The sequence below is a fragment of the Hyla sarda genome, chromosome 6 (assembly GCF_029499605.1).
Source record: "Hyla sarda isolate aHylSar1 chromosome 6, aHylSar1.hap1, whole genome shotgun sequence".
Taxonomy (NCBI): domain Eukaryota; kingdom Metazoa; phylum Chordata; class Amphibia; order Anura; family Hylidae; genus Hyla; species Hyla sarda.
Window position 1 is genome coordinate 57,808,140 of NC_079194.1, and position 20,241 is coordinate 57,828,380.

The 20,241-nt window shown below is 44.9% G+C and overlaps 1 long non-coding RNA gene across 1 annotated transcript in view; it reads left to right on the top strand.

The window, feature by feature from the left end:
- The window catches only part of LOC130275629 (uncharacterized), a 42,722-nt gene that overhangs the window by 20,153 nt on the left and 2,328 nt on the right, over positions 1–20,241 (top strand). Inside the window, exon 2 of the long non-coding RNA XR_008844845.1 lies at positions 19,754–19,826. This is a non-coding gene — a long non-coding RNA (uncharacterized LOC130275629). The remainder of the gene's footprint in view (positions 1–19,753; positions 19,827–20,241) is intronic.

Below are 20,241 nucleotides of genomic sequence, written 5' to 3' on the forward strand. Positions count from 1 at the left end.
CCAGCTGTTACAAAACTACAACTCCCAGCATGCACTGACAGCCAAAGGGCATGCTGGGAGTTGTAGTTATGCAACAACTGGAGGAGAACAGTTTGGAGACCACTGTGTAGTTGTCTCCAAACTGTATACCTCCAGATGTTGCAAAACTGCTACTCCAAGCATGCCCAGACTGTCCAGGCATGATGGAAGTTGTAGTTCGGCAAAATCTGAAGGGCCAGATGTTGCAGAACTACAAGCCCAGCATGCCTGACTGTCTGAGCATGCTGGGAATTATAATTTTGTAACATCTGGAGGTCTACAGTTTGGAGACCACTGTATAGTGGTCTCCAAACTGTGCCCCTCCAGATGTTGAAAAACTATAACTCGCAGCATGCCAAGACTGTCTAGGCATGCTGGGAGTTGTAGTTTTGTAACTTCTGGAAGGCCACAGTGAAGATCAGCCTCCTCTGCTGCCGCCACTCCTCTACGTTGTTGCTTGCTGCTTGCCGCCACCTGCTCCGTGCCATCTTCCCAGACTCCCCCATCCCTCCACCATTGGTCCTGACCGACCAATGGTAGGGGATAGAGAGAGGTGGAACCCCGATCACCCTTATTTTCCGGGCCATGGGGTCACCAGTGACCTGAGTGGCCCAAAAAAATGTGATTCCCCGGTCAGAATTGACCAGCTTATCAAAGTGATCACGGTCTCAGGACCTCCCAAGGCAATGTGCTGGGATGGCTGCTGTTAGATATCAGCAGTAGTCCCGTTCCGATCACCGCCTGGCGAGCTGCAGTTATCGGAAATATGGAGGGCGTACAGGTACGCCCCCCGTCCTTAAGTGCCGGAGCATGAGGGCGTAACTGTACGCCCTCCGTCCCCAACAGGTTAATATTTTGTCTTGTAAAATGTTAGATATCAATATGGAAGCCTAACAGATCCCTAACAAACAAAACTAATAATATAAAATCATACAGTGGCCTTACTGGCTTTCTTTGGTAATCTTCCCTTATGACATCACACATGTGATGTCATCAAGTGTTTGGAGCTATTTCTACCAGCCACTAGTACAGTTCAGGCCTTAGCTATCACAGGGAGCGCACACAAAGAGCAGGAGATGAGGAAGAGGACAAGATGACACAGGAGAGGTACAGAAATCCTAAATATTGATCAGAATACATCCAGAGTTCTAGACTTGAAAATGATTAAATATAATGGGGGAGATTTATCAAAACCTGTGCAGAGGAAAACTTGCCCAGTTGCCCATAGCAACCAATCAGATTGCTTCTTTCATTTTTCACAGGCCTTCATAAAAATGAAAGAAGCGAGATGATTGGTTGCTATGGGCAACTGGGCAAGTTTTCCTCTGCACAGGTTTTGATAAATCTCCCCCAATGTGTCAAAATAATAATGTAAATTGTATTAAATCTGATTATTTGACTAGACACTTTGCTGATGTTCCCAAATGACCAAGTATATGCTGTCTATTCAATTCTGTTACACAAAGAGTTGGGGGTGTATGTACTGTATGGGTATATTAAGTCTATAGGGGAGAATCATGAAAATCTGTGTAGAGGAAGAGTGGAGCAGTTGCCCATAGCAACCAATCAGATAGCTTCTTTCAGTTTTCAGAAGCCTTTTTTTTTAAATAAAAGAAGTAATCTTATTGGTTGCTAGGGGCAACTGATCAACTTTTTCTCTGCACAGGTTTTGATAAATCTCCCCCTATATTTATAGTTTTTCATACATAGAAAGGGAATAAATGTCCACAACACACCTATATGTTTAACCTAAAACAAGAATTTAGGCTAAAATAATGTATATTTCACTATTATTATGCTGGATTTCATGTATGACTATTAATACTGAATAATAAAAAGAAATGCATACATTGAATTTTCTTTAACAGGATTGGTTAGAGAATTGTAGAGTTCTTCTCCCTCATGGATCTGATCACCTAGTTTCCTCTCTGAGCTCTAACCCTAATTTTGCCAGGCAACAGAGAACACACTTTCCCACAATCCCCCTTGCTTACAAGCACAGTGGAGACAAACTGCCATTACCTTCAGGAGACTGCAGGTGAACTGAACATGTGTTACCCGGCCATAGTGGGTCTTAATCAAGGGCAACAGTTATCAAAACAATGCTGGTACATGGAAAATTAGGAATCATGTGGGAGATTTATCAAAACCTGTCCAGAGGAAAAGTTGCTGAGTTGCCCATAGCAACCAATCAGATCGCTACTTTCATTTTGCAGAAGCCTTATTAAAAATGAAAGAAGTGATCTGATTGGTTGCTATGGGCAACTGGGACACTTTTCCTCTGGACAGGTTTTAATAAATCTCCCCCCATATCTTTCACTGAGAGAGATATATTGATAGATAGATAGATAGATAGATAGATAGGGCATAGATCAGTGTTTCCTGAACAGGTTGTCTCCAGCTGTTGCAAAACTACAACTACCAGCATGCTGGAGGCACCCTGGTTGGGAAACACTGAGATAGATAGATAGATAGATAGATAGATAGATATGGAATAGATATAGAACATTGATTAATGTTTCCTAACCAGGGTGACTCCAGCACTACAGCAGGGTGACTACCTCTTAAGGAAACACTGTTTCCCTACCAGGGTGCATCTAGCTGTTACAAAACTACAACTCCCAGCATGCCTGGACAGCTGGAAATGCTGGGAGTTTTAGTTTTGTAGTTTTTCTAGAGCTGGAGGCACCCTGGTTGGGAAAAACTTATCTATCTATCTGTCAGTGTTTCCCAATCCTCCAGCTGTTGCAAAACAACAACTCCCAGCATGCTAGGAGTTGTAGTTTTGCAACAGCTGGAGGCACCATGTTAAGGATGGGGGGGGGGAGCAGGGATGATGCTGGAAGGAGGAGGTGGTGAGCATGGATGGTGCTGGGAAGGGGGGGGGGCTACAGGGTTGGTTCTGAAAACAGGGGGGGGGGGCAGGGATGATGGTGTGTTTGGAAAGCAAATTTTTCTGAAATGGTTTTTGGGGGGCATGTCGCATTTAGGAACCTCTATGGTGCCAGAACAGAAAAAAAAACACATGGCCTACTATTTTGGAAACTAAACCCCTCAAGGAACGTAACAAGGGGTACAGTGAGCCTTAACACCCCACAGGTGATAGACGAACTTTCGTTAAATTGGGATGGGAAAATTAAAAATTTGATTTTTAACACTAAAATGCTGGCGTTACCCCAAACTTTTCATTTTCACAAGGAGTAATAGGAGAACATGCCCCACAAAATTTGTAACCCCATTTCTCTCAAGTAAGGAAATACCTCATATGTAGATGTAAAGTGCTCTGTGGGTGCACAAGAGGGCTCATAAGGGAAGAAGCGACATTGGGCTTTTGGAGAGCGAATTTTCCTGAAATGGTTTTTGGGGGCAGAACAGTAAAAAAAAAAAAACACATGGCATTCTATTTTGGAAACTACACCCCTCACAGAATTTAATAAGGAGTGCAGTGAGCATTTATACCCCACTGGCATTTGACAGATCTTTGGAACAGTGGGCTGTGCACATGAAAAATTACATTTTTCATTTTTACAGATGACTGTTCAGAAAATCTGTCAGACACCTGTGGGGTGTAAATGCTCACTGCACCCCTTGTTACATTCCGTGAGGGGTGTAGTTTCCAAAATGGGGTCACATGGGGAGGAGGTCCACTGTTCTGGCACCATGGGGGCTTTGGAAACACACATAGCCTTCAATTCCAGCCTAATTCTCTCTCAAAAAGCCCAATGGCGCCCCTTCTCTTCTGAGCATTGTAGTTCACCTGCAGAGCACTTTACATCCACATATGGGATATTTATATACTCAGAAGAAATGGGGTTACAAATTTTGGGGGGCATTTTTCCTATTACCACTTGTGAAAATGAAAACATTAGAGTAACAAGCATTTCAGGGGGAAAAAAAAACTAATTTTTAATTTTCATGTCCAACTTTAATGAAAATTTGTCAAAGACCTGTGGGTTTTTAAGGCTCACTATACCCCTTGTTACGTTCCGTGAGGGGTTTAGTTTCCAAAATGGGGTCACATGTGGGTGTCTTTTTTTTTTTTTGCATTCATGTCAGAACCACTGTAACGATCAGCCACCCCTGTGCAAATTACCAATTTAGGCCTCAAATGTACATGGTGCTCTCTCACTCCTAAGCCATGCAGTTCATCCGCAGAGCATTTTACGTCCACATATGGGGGTTTTCCGTACTGTAACGCAATTTCTCCTGAGTACGGAAATACCCCATATGTGGCCCTAAACAGTTGCCTTGAAATACGACAGGGCTCTGAAGTGAGAGGGCGCCATGCGCATTTGAGGCCTAAATAAGGAATTTGCAATAGGGGCGGACCCGGTTACAAGGATGGGGTTTGTCTCCACCAAAACCCAACAGCAGTGTTTCCCAAATAGGGTGCCTCCAGCTGTTGCAAGACTCCCAGCCTTCCAGGACAGTCTATGGCTGTCCGTCAATACTGGGAGTTGTGGTTTTGCAACAGCTGGAGGCTCCATTTAGGAAACACTGCCGTTTGAGACGTATTTCATTTTTATTGGGGGGGGGGACGTGTAAGGCGGTGTATATGTAGTGTTTTACTTTTTATTATTTGTTGGTGTAGGGTAGTGTAGTGTTTTTAGGGTACATTCACACAGGCGGGGGTTCACAGTAAGTTTTCCGCTGGTAGTTTGAGCTGCGCCTCAAACCTTCAGCTGTGACAAAACTACAACTCCCAGAATGCACTGGCAGACCATACATGCTGCGAGTTGTAGTTTTACAACAGCTGTAGGCACACTGGTGGGGAAACACTGAGTTAGAAAACAGACTCTAGCTCAGTGATTCCGACCCGTGTGCCTCCAGCTGTTGCAAAACTACAACTCCCAGCATGTACGGTCTGTCAGTGCATTCTGGGAGTTGTAGTTTTGCAACAGCTGGAGGCACAGGCTTTGAAATCACTGAGTTAGGAAACAGACTCTAGCTCAGTGTTTCCCAACCAGTGTGCCTACAGCTGTTGCAAAACTACAATTCTCAGCATTCCCAGACAGTCAGGGATGCTGGGCGTGTAGTTCTGCAATATCTGGCCCTTCAGATGTTGCAGAACTACAACTCCCAGCATGCCTGGACAGTCTGGGCATGCTTGGAGTTGTAGTTATGCAACAACTGGGGAAGAACAGTTTGGAGACCGCTAAGTAGTGGTCTCCAAACTGTAGCCCTCCAGATGTTGCAAAACTACAACTCTAAGCATGCCCAGACTGTCCAGGCATGCTGGGAGTTGTAGTTCTGCAACATCTGAAGGGCCAGATATTGCAGAACTACATGCCCAGCATCCCTGACTGTCTGGCTATGCTGGGAATTGTACTTTTGCAACATCTGGAGGGCTACAGTTTGAAGACCACCGTATAGTGGTCTCCAAACTGTGCCACTTCAGATGTTGCAAAACTACAACTCCCAGCATGTCCAGACAATCAGGGCATGCTGAAAGTTGTAGTTTTGCAACATCTGGAGGACCACAGTTTAGAGGCCATTTCACAGTGGTCTCCAAACTGTGACCCTCCAGATGTTTCAAAACCACAACTCCCAGCATGCCCAGACAGCCTTTGGCTATGTGGGCATGCTGTGAGTTTTAGTTTTGCAGCTTTTAGAAGGCCACAGTGAAGACCACTTACCACGATCTTCACTGCAGCCTTCTCCACGCCGCACCTTCCGGCCGCATTTCTCCTGCTGTCGTCGATGCCGCCGCTCCTCAAGGATGCTGCCTCTGCTGCCTCCGTCGGACCAGTAAGCCGGCCGTGCTCCTAACCTCGCCGCCCGTGTTCCCCCCCCCCCTGCTCTGCCCCGACTTCGATCGGTAAGCAGAGCGAGGGAAATGAACTCCAGCCTTCCCGCCCCCAACTGCCATTGGTCGACAGCCTGACCGACCAGTGGCAGGGGATAGGAGGAAGTGGCAACACTGCCACCTTGCTCCTATCCTTTAGGATGGTCAGACAGCTCCGATCATTCTTATTTTCACCAATGACCCGATTGGCCCGGATCGCAGCAAATTGTCGGTCTGAATTGACCTGCGATTTGCGGCGATCGCCAACATGGAGGGTCTCAGGATCCCCCTAGGCATTGCCATGGGATGCCTGCTGATAGATATCAGCAGTCATCCCATCCTTAAGTACCAGGACGCGAGGCCGTATGGATACGCCCTCTGTCCCCAACAGGTTAACTATACACTTAGCTGATGTTTACAATTGACGAAGTATATGCTATCTATTAAATTCTATTACACAAACAGTTGGGGTACAGTATTGTACCGTATATACTCGAGTATAAGCCGACCTGAATATAAGCTGAGGCCCCAAATTTTACACCAGAAAACCAGGAAAAGTTATTGACTTGACTATAAGCCTAGGGTGGGAAATACATCATCCCCCCATGTAATCATCCAGACACCCGTCATCATCCAGACACCCGTCATCATCCAGACCCCCGTCATTATCACCGCCTGTCAATCCTTTCATCAGTGGTCTTCAACCTGTGAACCTCCAGATGTTGCAAAACTGCAACTCCCAGCATGCCCGGACAGCCAGCGGCAGGTTGAAGACCACTGCAGCCTTCGTCATCATCCAGCCCCCCCCCCCCCTTTTGTTTTGTACTCACCTCCCCTCGGCGGGAAGTTAGGGTGAGCTGGTCTATGCTGCAGGGACCATCCAGTGGGGATGGTTAGTCGTTGCAGGCTGTCCATTTTCACCGGCGGGCCTCTTCTCTGCGCTTCGGGCCCGGACCCAGTGACGTTGCCTTGACGATGACGCACAGGGATGTTGCGCATGAACGTTCCTGTGCGGTGGCGTCAAGGCAACGTCACTACTCCGGGGCCGGGCCCGAAGCGTGGAGAAGAGGCCCCCCCCCCTGTGAAAATTGACAGCCTGCAACGACTAACCATCCCCACCGGACGGTCCCTGCAGCATAGAACACCCGGACCAGCTCACCCTAACTTCTGCCGAGGGGAGGTGAGTACAAAACAAGAGAGGGGGGGGGGCTGGATGATGACGAAGGCCGCAGTGGTCTTCAACCTGCAGACCTCCAGAGGTTAAAAAACGGCAACACCCAGCATGCCCGGACAGTCGATGGCTGTCCGGGCTTGCTGGCAGTTGTAGTTTTGCAACATCTGGAGGTCTGGAGGTTGACAGGCGGAGAGTTCACTCGAGTATAAGCCGAGGGGGGTGTTTTCAGCATGAAAATTTGTGCTGAAAAACTCGGCTTATACTCAAGTATATACGGTATGTTCATATTGTATATTCATATTTGTACTGTTGCATTCATGTAAAGGCAAAAGCACTTAAATGTCTAAATATCTTCAGTGTATGATACATAGTAACAGGGGTGATAGGAAAGTAATATCAGAGATCTCTGAACTTTCAACATTACAGAGACACACACACCTCCTGTTATAACATAAAACAAGAATTGATGCTTACATTATGTATGTTTAACCATTATAATGCTGGATCTTATGTATGACCATTAAAGGGAACCAAGCAATAGATTTTACCATACCTAACGCTTGGCAAAACGTTATACACGTTGTACTCAACAAACAATAGTTTCAACATACAATGGGGGAGATTTATCAAAACCTGTCCAGAGGAAAAGTTGGCCAGTTGCCCATATCAACCAATCAGATTGCCTATTTCATTTTTAACAAGGCCTCTGCAAAATGAAAGAAGTGATCTGATTGGTTGCTATTGGCAACTGCTCAACTTTTCCTTCGCATCGGTTTTGATAAATCTCCCCCAATGGTCTTTTCTGGACAATTGTAACTCAACATACAATGCTACAGACAGTCCAGATCTGTGAAACGTGTCAATGGCTGGAAGTACGGACCAATCAGAATGGGCATTTTACTTTTAAATCATCTGTATTACTGAAGTGCATGCACTGACTAGCTGTCTGGTAGCACCTCCCTACAGTACAGGGTGGTACTACATGTTCTGTACTACTCTACCTGTGCCAGGGTTAGCTGCTCCTTTGGACACCAGGTAAGGGTGGCTCCATTTTACTTATTAGGACATTGGGGGGTATTTATAATTTTTACCTGTTGTCAGTTTATTTTTACCCGTTTTTTTTTTACCTTGGCTTTTACGGACATGCGCCAAATTTATCATTTGACGCATGTCCTTTAGTAACTTTGGCACGTACCCTATTCTTCCTTTGGTATGTGTGTTTTCCATGTCAGAATATTGTTGGTGGGGATTTGCGCCAAAAACAGGCAAATTAGCACCAAAATACAACTGGTGCAAATGATAAATTACTGACCACTGCAAAAATCAAACACAGGATGGTTAAAAACCTAGCAAGTTTACAAAATGACAGTGGGGAGAATGCGCCACTGTCACGATGCCGGCTGGCAGGTAGTGGATCCTCTGTGCCGGAGAGGGATTGGCGTGGACCGTGCTAGTGGATCGGTTCTAAGTCACTACTGGTTTTCACCAGAGCCCGCCGCAAAGCGGGATGGTCTTGCTGCGGCGGTAGTGACCAGGTCGTATCCACTAGCAACGGCTCACCTCTCTGGCTGCTGAAGATAGGCGCGGTACAAGGGAGTAGACAGAAGCAAGGTCGGACGTAGCAGAAGGTCGGGGCAGGCAGCAAGGATCGTAGTCAGGGGCAACGGCAGGAGGTCTGGAACACAGGCTAGGAACACACAAGGAAACGCTTTCACTGGCACGATGGCAACAAGATCCGGCAAGGGAGTGCAAGGGAGGAGACCAGATATAGCCAGGGAGCAGGTGGGAGCCAATTAAGCTAATTGGGCCAGGCACCAATCATTGGTGCACTGGCCCTTTAAGTCTCAGGGAGCTGGCGCGCGCGCGCCCTAGAGAGCGGAGCCGCGCGCGCCAGCACATGACAGCAGGGGACGGGAACGGGTAAGTGACCTGGGATGCGATTCGCGAGCGGGCGCGTCCCGCTGTGCGAATCGCATCCCCAACGGCCATGACAGAGCAGCGCTCCCGGTCAGCGGGACTGACCGGGGAGCTGCAGGGAGAAAGACGCCGTGAGCGCTCCGGGGAGGAGCGGGGGCCCGGAGCGCTAGGCGTAACAGTACCCCCCCCCCTTAGGTCTCCCCTTCTCTTTGTCCGGTAACTGCCTCCCCTGGGATGAGGACACCGGAAAAGGATGGAGGGATTCCTCAACGGCAGGCAGAACAGCAGGAGTAGGAATGGGGAGAGAGGGCAGAGGGCGAGACCTGGCACGGGGCAGTGTGACACCAGGACGAGGGCCATGAGGGGACACAGAGGCTTGCCTGATGGGACTGGGAGGGGGGGAGAGGCATTTCCTGTGGCAGGCAGAGTCCTTAATGACCTTAGGGGGACCGGATACAGGAGGAACCACAGGGTCACGGCAGGGAGTACTGGAAACCGGTTGAAGGCAGTCCTTGGAACAAGAGGACCCCCAACTCTTGATCTCCCCAGTGGACCAATCCAGGGTTGGGGAATGAAGTTGAAGCCAGGGAAGTCCAAGGAGAATTTCAGAAGTGCAATTGGGGAGGACCAAAAGTTCAATCCTCTCGTGATGAGATCCGATGCACATTAGAAGGGGCTCCGTGCGGAAACGTATGGTACAGTCCAATCTTTCATTGTTTACACAATTGATGTAGAGGGGTCTGGCGAGACTGGTCACTGGGATGTTGAACCTGTTGACGAGAGAGGCCAAAATAAAATTTCCTGCAGATCCGGAGTCCAAGAAGGCCATAGTAGAGAAGGAGAAGGCAGAGGCAGATATCCGCACAGGCACAGTAAGACGTGGAGAAGCAGAGTAGACATCAAGGACTGTCTCACCTTTGTGCGGAGTCAGCGTACGTCTTTCCAGGCGGGGAGGACGGATAGGACAATCCTTCAGGAAGTGTTCGGTACTAGCACAGTACAGGCAGAGATTCTCCATGCGGCGTCGTGTCCTCTCTTGAGGTGTCAGGCGAGACCGGTCGACCTGCATAGCCTCCACGGCGGGAGGCACAGGAACAGATTGCAGGGGACCAGAGGAGAGAGGAGCCGAGGAGAAGAAACGCCTCGTGCGAACAGAGTCCATATCCTGGCGGAGCTCCTGACGCCTTTCGGAAAAACGCATGTCAATGCGAGTGGCTAGGTGAATGAGTTCATGTAGATTAGCAGGGATTTCTCGTGCGGCCAGAACATCTTTAATGTTGCTGGATAGGCCTTTTTTAAAGGTCGCGCAGAGGGCCTCATTATTCCAGGATAATTCTGAAGCAAGAGTACGGAATTGTACGGCATACTCGCCAACGAAAGAATTACCCTGGACCAGGTTCAACAGGGCAGTCTCAGCAGAAGAGGCTCGGGCAGGTTCCTCAAAGACACTTCGGATTTCCGAGAAGAAGGAGTGTACAGAGGCAGTGACGGGGTCATTGCGGTCCCAGAGCGGTGTGGCCCAAGACAGGGCTTTTCCAGACAGAAGGCTGACTACGAAAGCCACCTTAGACCTTTCAGTGGGAAACTGGTCCGACATCATCTCCAAGTGCAGGGAACATTGGGAAAGAAAGCCACGGCAAAACTTAGAGTCCCCATCAAATTTATCCGGCAAGGATAGGCGTAGACCAGAAGCGGCCACTCGCTGCGGAGGAGGTGCAGGAGCTGGCGGAGGAGATGATTGCTGAAGCTGTGGTAGTAACTGCTGTAGCATAACGGTCAGTTGAGACAGCTGTTGGCCTTGTTGCGCTATCTGTTGTGACTGCTGGGCGACCACCGTGGTGAGGTCAGCGACAACTGGCAGAGGAACTTCAGCGGGATCCATGGCCGGATCTACTGTCACGATGCCGGCTGGCAGGTAGTGGATCCTCTGTGCCGGAGAGGGATTGGCGTGGACCGTGCTAGTGGATCGGTTCTAAGTCACTACTGGTTTTCACCAGAGCCCGCCGCAAAGCGGGATGGTCTTGCTGCGGCGGTAGTGACCAGGTCGTATCCACTAGCAACGGCTCACCTCTCTGGCTGCTGAAGATAGGCGCGGTACAAGGGAGTAGACAGAAGCAAGGTCGGACGTAGCAGAAGGTCGGGGCAGGCAGCAAGGATCGTAGTCAGGGGCAACGGCAGGAGGTCTGGAACACAGGCTAGGAACACACAAGGAAACGCTTTCACTGGCACGATGGCAACAAGATCCGGCAAGGGAGTGCAAGGGAGGAGACCAGATATAGCCAGGGAGCAGGTGGGAGCCAATTAAGCTAATTGGGCCAGGCACCAATCATTGGTGCACTGGCCCTTTAAGTCTCAGGGAGCTGGCGCGCGCGCGCCCTAGAGAGCGGAGCCGCGCGCGCCAGCACATGACAGCAGGGGACGGGAACGGGTAAGTGACCTGGGATGCGATTCGCGAGCGGGCGCGTCCCGCTGTGCGAATCGCATCCCCAACGGCCATGACAGAGCAGCGCTCCCGGTCAGCGGGACTGACCGGGGAGCTGCAGGGAGAAAGACGCCGTGAGCGCTCCGGGGAGGAGCGGGGGCCCGGAGCGCTAGGCGTAACAGCCACATTCTGGCGCAAAAAGACACTGCGCCCAAAAAAATGCTCCAAACATTCGCAATGTAAGACACATAAATCTGTTGATAAATACTTGCTTTATCTGTATTACTTATCTACTAAATTTTCTTTAACCCCTTAACCCCTTCATGACCCAGCCCATTTTCACCTTCAGGACCTGGGCATTTTTTGAAAATCTGACCACTGTCACTTTTAACATTAATAACTCTGGGATGCTTTTACTTATCATTCTGATTCCGAGATTGTTTTTTCGTGACATATTCTACTTTATGTTATTGGTAAAATTTCACTGATATTTGCATCCTTTCTTGGTAAAAAATCTAAAAATTTCATGAAAATTTAGAAAATTTAGCATTTTTCTAACTTTGAAAGTCTCTGCTTGAAAGGAAAATGGATATTCCAAATAAATTACATATTGATTCACATATACAATATGTCTACTTTGTGTTTGCATAAAAAAATTTGCAAGTTTTTACTTTTGGAGGACATCAGATGGCTTCAAAGTTCCGCAGCAATTTTCCAATTTTTCTCAAGATTTTCAAAATCGTAATTTTTCAGGGACCAGTTCAGGTTGGAAGTGGATTTTAAGGGTCTTCATATTAGAAATACCCCATAAATTACCCCATTATAAAAACAACACCCCCCAAAGTATTCAAAATGACATTCAGTAAGTGTTTTAACCCTTTAGGTGTTTCACAGGAATAGCAGCATAGTGAAGGAGAAAATTCTAAATCTTCATTTTTTACACTTGCATTTTCTTGTAGACCCAATTTTTTAATTTTTACACGGGGTAAAAGGAGAGAAATCACCCTAAAATTTGTAACCCAATTTCTCTTGAGTAAGGAAATACCTCATATGCGTATGTAAAGTGTTCGGCGGGCGCAGTAGAGGGCTCAGAAGGGAAGGAGCGACAATGGGATTTTGGAGAGTGAGTTTTTCTGAAAGGGTTTTTGGGGGGCATGTCCCATTTAGGAAGCCCCTATGGTGCCAGAACAGTGGACCCCCCCCCCCCCCACATGTGACCCCATTTTGGAAACTATACCCCTCATGGAATTTAATAAGGGGTGCAGTGAGCATTTACACCCCACTGGCGTTTGACAGATATTTGAAACGGTGGACTGTGCAAATGAAAAATTTTATTTTTCATTTTCACAGACCACTGTTCCAAAAATCTGTCATACACCAGTGGGGTGTAAATTCTCTCTGCACCCCTTATTACATTCTGTGAGGGTGTAGCTTCCAAAATGGGGTCACATATGGATATTTATTGTTTTGCGTTTGTCAGAATTGCTGTAACAATCAGCCACCCCTGTGCAAATCGCCTCAAATGTACTTGGTGCACTCTCCCTTCTGGGCCTTGTTGTGCGCCCCCAGAGCACTTTGCGCCCACATATGGGGTATCTCCGTACTCGGGAGAAATTGCATTACAAATTTAGAGGGTCTTTTTTCCCTTTTACCTCTTGTGAAAATGAAAAGTATAGGGCAACACCAGCATGTCAGTGTAAAAAATTTATTTTTTTACACTAAAATGCTGGTGTAGACCCCAACTTCACCTTTTCATAAGGGGTTAAAGAAGAAAAAGCCCCCCAAAATTTGTAAGGCAATTTCTCCCGAGTACGACGATACCCCATATGTGTCCCAAAACTGTTGCCCTGAAATACGACAGGGCTCCAAAGTGAGATAGCGCCATGCGCATTTGAGGCCTGAATTAGGGATTTGCATAGGGGTGGACATAGGGGTATTCTACGCCAATGATTCCCAAACAGGGTGCCTCCAGCTGTTGCAAAACTCCCAGCATGCCTGGACAGTCAATGGCTGTCCGGCAATACTGGGAGTTATTATTTTGCAACAGCTGGAGGCTCCGTTTTGGAAACAGTAGCGTACCAGACATTTTTAATTTTTTTGGGGGGAGGGGGGGGCTGTGTAGGGGTATGTGTATACGTAGTGTTTTTTACTTTTTATTTTAGGTTAGTGTCAGTGTAGTGTAGTGTTTTTAGGGTACAGTCACATGGGCAGAGGTTCACAGCAAGTTTGCCGCTGGGAGTTTGAGCTGCAGCGCAAAATTTGCGCCATCTCAAACTTGCAGCACTCACTGTAAACCTCCGCCCATGTGAGTGTACCCTGTACATTCACATTGGGGGGAGGGGGCAAACATCCAGCTGTTGCAAACTCCGAGCATGCCCTTTGGCTGTCCGTGCATGCTGGGAGTTGAAGTTTTGCAACAGCTGGAGGCACACTGGTTTGGAAACACTAAGTTAAGTAATAAACTTTCAAGTGTTTTGCAACCAAACTTAGTGTTTCCAAACCAGTGTGCCTCCAGCTGTTGCAAAACTACAATTCCCAGCATGCATGGTCTGTCAGTGCATGCTGGGAGTTATAGTTTTGCAACAATTGCAACAGCTGGAGGCACTGAGTTAGGAAACGGACAATGTTTCCCAACTAGTGTGCCTCCAGTTGTTGCAAAACTACAACTCCCAGCATGCCCAGACTGCCCAGGCATGCTGGAAGTTGTAGTTCGGCAATATCTGAAGGATCAGATGTTGCCGAACTACAACTTCCAGCATGCTTGGGCAGTCTGGGCATGCTGGGAGTTGTAGTTTTGCAACATCTGGAGGTCCACAGTTTGGAGACCACTGTATAATGGTCTCCAATCTGTGCTCTTCCAGATGTTAGAGAACTACAACTCCCAGCATGCCTGGACAGACTGAGCATGCTGGGAGTTGTAGTTTTGCAACATCTGGAAGAGCACAGATTGGAGACCATTATACAGTGGTCTCCAAACTGTGGACCTCCAGATGTTGCAAAACTACAACTCCCAGCATGCCCAGAAAGCCAAAGGCTGTCTGGGCATGCTGGGAGTTGCAGTTTTGAAACTCCCAGAGGCAGCAGTGAGATCGCTTTACGGCTATCTCACTGCTGCCAATGAAGATGCCGCACTGCTGCCGGAAACTCACCTCCGGGACGCAGCGCCGCCGGGACCGCCTGGAGGACGCCGGGACCGATCGGGACACCGCTCGGACGGGTAAGTGACGGCGGGGGACGGGTCAGGGACACTTAGCAGAGCAGTGTGTCCCCCGATCCCCGTGATCGGGACTCACACACCGCGCTGCTAAGTATTCTGAGAGCGAAACGCTGCTATCAGCTAGTCAGATTTGACCAGCTGATAGCAGCGATCGCTGGGGGGGGGGGGGGGATGAAACCCCCCGTGGTCGCATGGTAAGATGGCTGGCTATCAGTGATAGCCACCATCTTACCGGGCGCTGCGGGATGCCGCGAGTAGCGGCAAAAATGTTCATGACGTACCTGTATGTCATGGGTCGGGAACACCTTGCCACCCATGACGTACAGGTATGTCATAGGTCGGGAAGGGGTTAAGGACCAGACCAATTTTATTTTTGTATATTCGTTTTTTTCTCCTTGCATTTTAAAAATCATAACTCTTTTATATTTCCATCCACAGACCCACATGAGGGCTTGTTTTTTGTATCACCAATTTTACTTTGTAATAACATAAATTATTTTACCATAAAATGTACGGCGCAACCAAAACAATATAATTTATGTTGAAAAATTTTAAAGAAAATCACAATTTTGCAAATTTTGTAAAGTTTTGTTTTCCCGCATAACACTTTATACGGGGTGGTATAGAGCTAATTTTTGCATCATTATTTGTAGTTTTTATCGGTACCCCTTTTGTTTATATTTTACTATTTATTCATTTTTATAAAATTTTTGGGGAATTTTTTTTATATGTTTATGCCATCCACCATACGGGATAATTAACCCCTTAAGGACGCAGACCATTTTTACCTTAAGGACCAGAGCGTTTTTTGCACATCTGACCACTGTCACTTTAAGCATTAATAATTCTGGGATGCTTTTACTTTTCATTCTGATTCCATTGATACTTGCATCATTTCTTGGTGAAAAATTCCAAAATTTGATGAAAAAATTGAAAATTTTGCATTTTTTTTTACTTTGAGCTCTCTGCTTATTAGGAAAATGGACATTCCAAATAAATTATATATTGATTCACATATACCAGTGTTTCCCAACCCAGTCCTCAAGGCACACCAACATTCCAGTTTTTTTCAGTTACTCCATTGGAATAGAACAGGGAAAAATAAAAATTCTGGACTGTTGGTGTGCCTTGAGGACTGGGTTGGGAAACACTGTTATATACAATGGGGGATATTTATCAAAGTTGTCTATGTCCCGCATCAATATAGACCAAACTACAGAGGGTTAGGCTGGTCTATTGTGCGCCTAATTTATCAAAAGGAGCACGGCTCTTGATAAATTCTGCACACAGACTTCATGATCTATGCTTTAGACTGTATTTAAACCTGCCCCAACATGGGCTAACACTGCGGTGTACTTTCAGGCGACGCGACTTGTCGCTAAAAAATCGCTTTGCATAAATTCAGCACCAATGCATTTTCCAATGCATTTCCGTCTAAAATAGACTAGAATGCATCATGTTCTAAAAATCCTCTAGAGCAAAAGTCGCAAAAAAGTCGCACATATTTAGACTGCGACTATCTGTCCGACAAATTTAGACAGGAAAAAAACTGTCTAAATCCTTTGATAAATATCCCCCAATATGTCTACTTTATGTTTGCATCATAAACTTGACATGTTTTTACTTTTGGAAGACTTTAGAGGGCTTCAAAGTTCAGCAGCAATTTTCCAATTTTTCACAAAATTTTCAAAATCTGAATTTTTCAGGGACCAGTTCAGTTTTGAAGTGGATTTGAAGGGCCTTCATATTAGAAATACCGCACAAATGACCCCATTATAAAAACTGCACCCCTCAAAGTATTCAAAATGAAATTCAGCAAGTGGGTTAACACTTTAGGTGTTTCACAGGAATAGCAGCAAAGAGAAGGAGAAAATTCAAAATCTTCATTTTTTTACACTCGCATTTTCTTGTAGACCCAGTTTTTGAATTTTTACAAGGTATAAAAAGAGAGAAATCTTCCTAAAAATTGTAACCCGATTACTCTCGAGTAAGGAAATACCTTATATATGTATGTAAAGTGTTTGGTGGGCGCAGCAGAGTGCTCAGAAGGGAAGGAGCGACAATGGGATTTTGGAGAGTGAGTTTTTCTTAAAGCCTCTATGGTGCCAGAACAGAAAAAAAAAACACATGGCATACTTTTTTGGAAACTGCACCCCTCAAGGAACGTAACAAGGGGGTACAGTGAGCCTGAACACCCCACATGTGTTTGGCGACTTTTCGTTAAAGTTGGATGTGTAAATGAATTTTTTTTTCACTAAAATGCTGGTTTTCCCCCAAATTTGACACTTTTACAAGGGGTAATAGGAAAAATGCACCCCAAAATTTGTAACCCCATCTCTTCTGAGTATGGAAATACCCCATGTGTGGATGTCTAGTGCTCTGCTGACACACTACAATGCCCAGAAGAGAAGGAGTCACATTTGGCTTTTGGAAAGCAAATTTTGCTGAAATGGTTTTTGGGGGGCATGTCCCATTTAGGAAGCCCTATGGTGCCAGGACAGCAAAAAAAAAAAAAACACATGGCATGCTATTTTGGAAACTACACCCATCAAGGAACGTAACAAGGGGAACAGTGAGCCTTAAAACCCCACAGGTGTTTGACAACTTTTCGTTAAAGTTGGATGTGTAAATAAAAAAATGTTTCCACTAAAATGCTGGTTTCCCCCCAAATTTTACATTTTTACAAGGGGTAATAGGAGAAAATGCGCCCCAAAATTTGTAACCCCATCTCTTCTGAGTATGGAAATACCCCATGTGTGGACGTCAAGTGCACTGCAGGCGCACTACAATGCTCAGAAGAGGAGTCACATTTGGCTTTTGGAAAGCAAGTTTTGCTGAAATGGTTTTTGGGGGGCATGTCCCATTTAGGAAGCCCCTATGGTGCCAAGACAGCAACAAAAAACCCACATGGCATACTGTTTTGGAAACTACACCCCTCAAGGAACGTAACAAGGGGAACAGTGAGCTTTAACACCCCACAGGTGTTTGACGACTTTTCATTACAGTGGGATGTGTAAATAAGGAAAAAAAAGCACAAAAATGCAGCTTTTTCCCCAATTTTTTTTATTTTTACAAGGGGTAATAGGAGAAAATACCCCCCGAAATTTGTAACCCTATTTCTTCTGAGTATGGAAATACCCCATATGTGCATGTTAAGTGCTCTGCGAGTGCACTACAATCCTCAGAAGAGAAGGAGCCACATTTGGCTTTTGGAAAGCAAATTTTGGTGAAATGGTTTTTGGGGGGCATGTTGCATTTAGGAAGCCCCTATGGTGCAAGAACAGTGAAAATCCACGACATGTTACACCCTTTTGAAATCTACACCCATCAAGGAATGTAACAAGGGGTACAGTGATCATTTATCCCCAAACAGTAATTCCAAGATGTTTTGAACAGTGCTCTGAAAAATATTTTTTTATTGTTAGAGCCTACTGTTCCAAAAATCTTGAAATCACCTTTGGGCTCTAAATGCTCACTGTACCCCTTCTTACATTCCTTGAGGGGTGTAGTTTCCAAAATGTGGTTACATGTGGGGGGGTGGGGTCCACTGTCTTGGCACAATGGGGACTTTGAGAACACACCATGCTGCCTACCTCCATTCCAGCCAAATCCACTCTCCAAATAGGCTGATGGCGCTCACTCTCTTATAAGCTCTGCAGTCTGATCACTTTACGTCCGCATATGGGGTATTTCCATACTTGAGAAAAGTTGTTTTACGAATATTGGGGGCCTTTTTCCTCATTTAACTCTTGTGAAAATAAATATTGTAGGGCTACACCAACAGGTTAGTGTAAAAATGTTCATTTTTATTTTCACGGTTCATTGTTCCAAAAATCTGTCAGAGACCTGTAGGGTCCGAATGCTCACTGCACCCCTTGTTACATTCCTTGAGGGGAGCAGTTTTTAATATGGGGTCACTTGTTGTTTTTTTATTTTAGTTTTTATGTCTAAACCTCTGCAACTAACAACCATTGCGGTACAAATCACCAATTTAGGCATCTAATGTGCATGGTGCTATAAAAAAATTAATAAATAAAAAAAGTTAATAAATAAAACTGACTATAGCCATGGTAATACATAGCCTGTAAACATAATGCTGAAATGCAGAATACACTGCACTTTAATTCCAGAGCAGTGTATTATATGAGCGATCAGAAGATCGCTGTTGATTGTCCTCTTTAAAAAAAACTTAAAGGCTAGGGTCACACTCAAGAATTTCAATCCGGAGTATTTATGAAAAGATATTCCACGCGAACATTCACGTCCTCATAAATGGCAATGTATTCTGCACAGATTGTGTCTAAACAAAGTTAAAAATTAAAAGACAAACGATTTATAAAACCATCAACCCCCACACCCACAAAAAATATATTTATACAAAACAAAACAAAAGATATAAAAAAAATAACCCAAAAAATATAAAAAACAAAGTAATCCAAAAACCCCCTCCCATTAGCCATAACTAAACATTGCTTTTCAGCATAAAGCTGAAAAGCATGATGTCCTGCACTATAATACCAGTGTAGTGTATTATATGAGCGATCTGAAGATCGCTGGTGAACGCCCTCTTGTAGGATTAGTTTAAAAAGTACAAAAATGAAAAAGAAATGGTCGATAAACTAAAAAACAGATAAAAACTCTCTAACAATATTTTAAAAAAGAAAATATATAGAATTGTGTTTTAAAAAAATCTACAATAAAACCCCTACTTAATACACTATCATACTCGTGCTCTGTATTATTATATGAGCTATCGAAATATCGCTCGTTAATGCCCCTTTATCAAAATAGTTAGTAAGTTATAAATGAAAAAAAGGTTGATGAAATAATAAAAAAAAATAACAACCCGGCCCCACAAAAACATCCCTTTAAAATGAAATTTTTTAAATCAAATATACAATTCAGAATAAAAAAAATCCCCAAAATGTTATAAAAACATTTCAAAATTAAAAGGCATACATTCCCATTATATAGTTAACTGTTGTTTATCATATAAACATTTTAAATAAAATATTTAATTAAAAAAATATCAAAAATATACATTATATTTTAAGTTAAAAAGAAACATCTAGATCCCAGTGTGTTCCATTTTTGTTTGTTTCTTTTTCTTATGCAGTTTCATAATTCCTGAGATAAGTAGTTATGGCCCTAGAGTGTTATATATATTAGCGTCTGTAGCATGTATCAGGAGCATGTTATCATACCTGTGTCTTTTTACAGGAGACTGATGTCCAGCGAGAAGGTGAACGTGACATATACGCCCGTCAGCTGCAAGAAAGGAACCACGAGATAGGTAATTAATATTTATATTAATTACTGATAACAATCAGGCTAGATGTCAAATCTAGACCTGCAGAGATGTCATAGTCTCTCTCTTATACATGAAGATATATGTGTTGTTAATAAGTATATCGTCTATGGACAGCTTCTCATATAACACATCCATATCTCAGGTACAGAGATTAGGAACATTTATGATCCTTTTTCTCTTTTTTTAATTTGTAGGAATCCCCTTTTTCAATACTCTATAGAATAGACTGCACTGACTGCAGAGTTTACAAGTTTACTTTAGACTGTGGGCTGACTGACCTCAGACTTAAGACTTAACTGTACTAAGTAAAAAAAAATCTATATTCCTTTTTATTTTACTTCAAATATATAATTATAGCCAAACACTATAGCCATAATAACTGATAGTCTGTTAATAT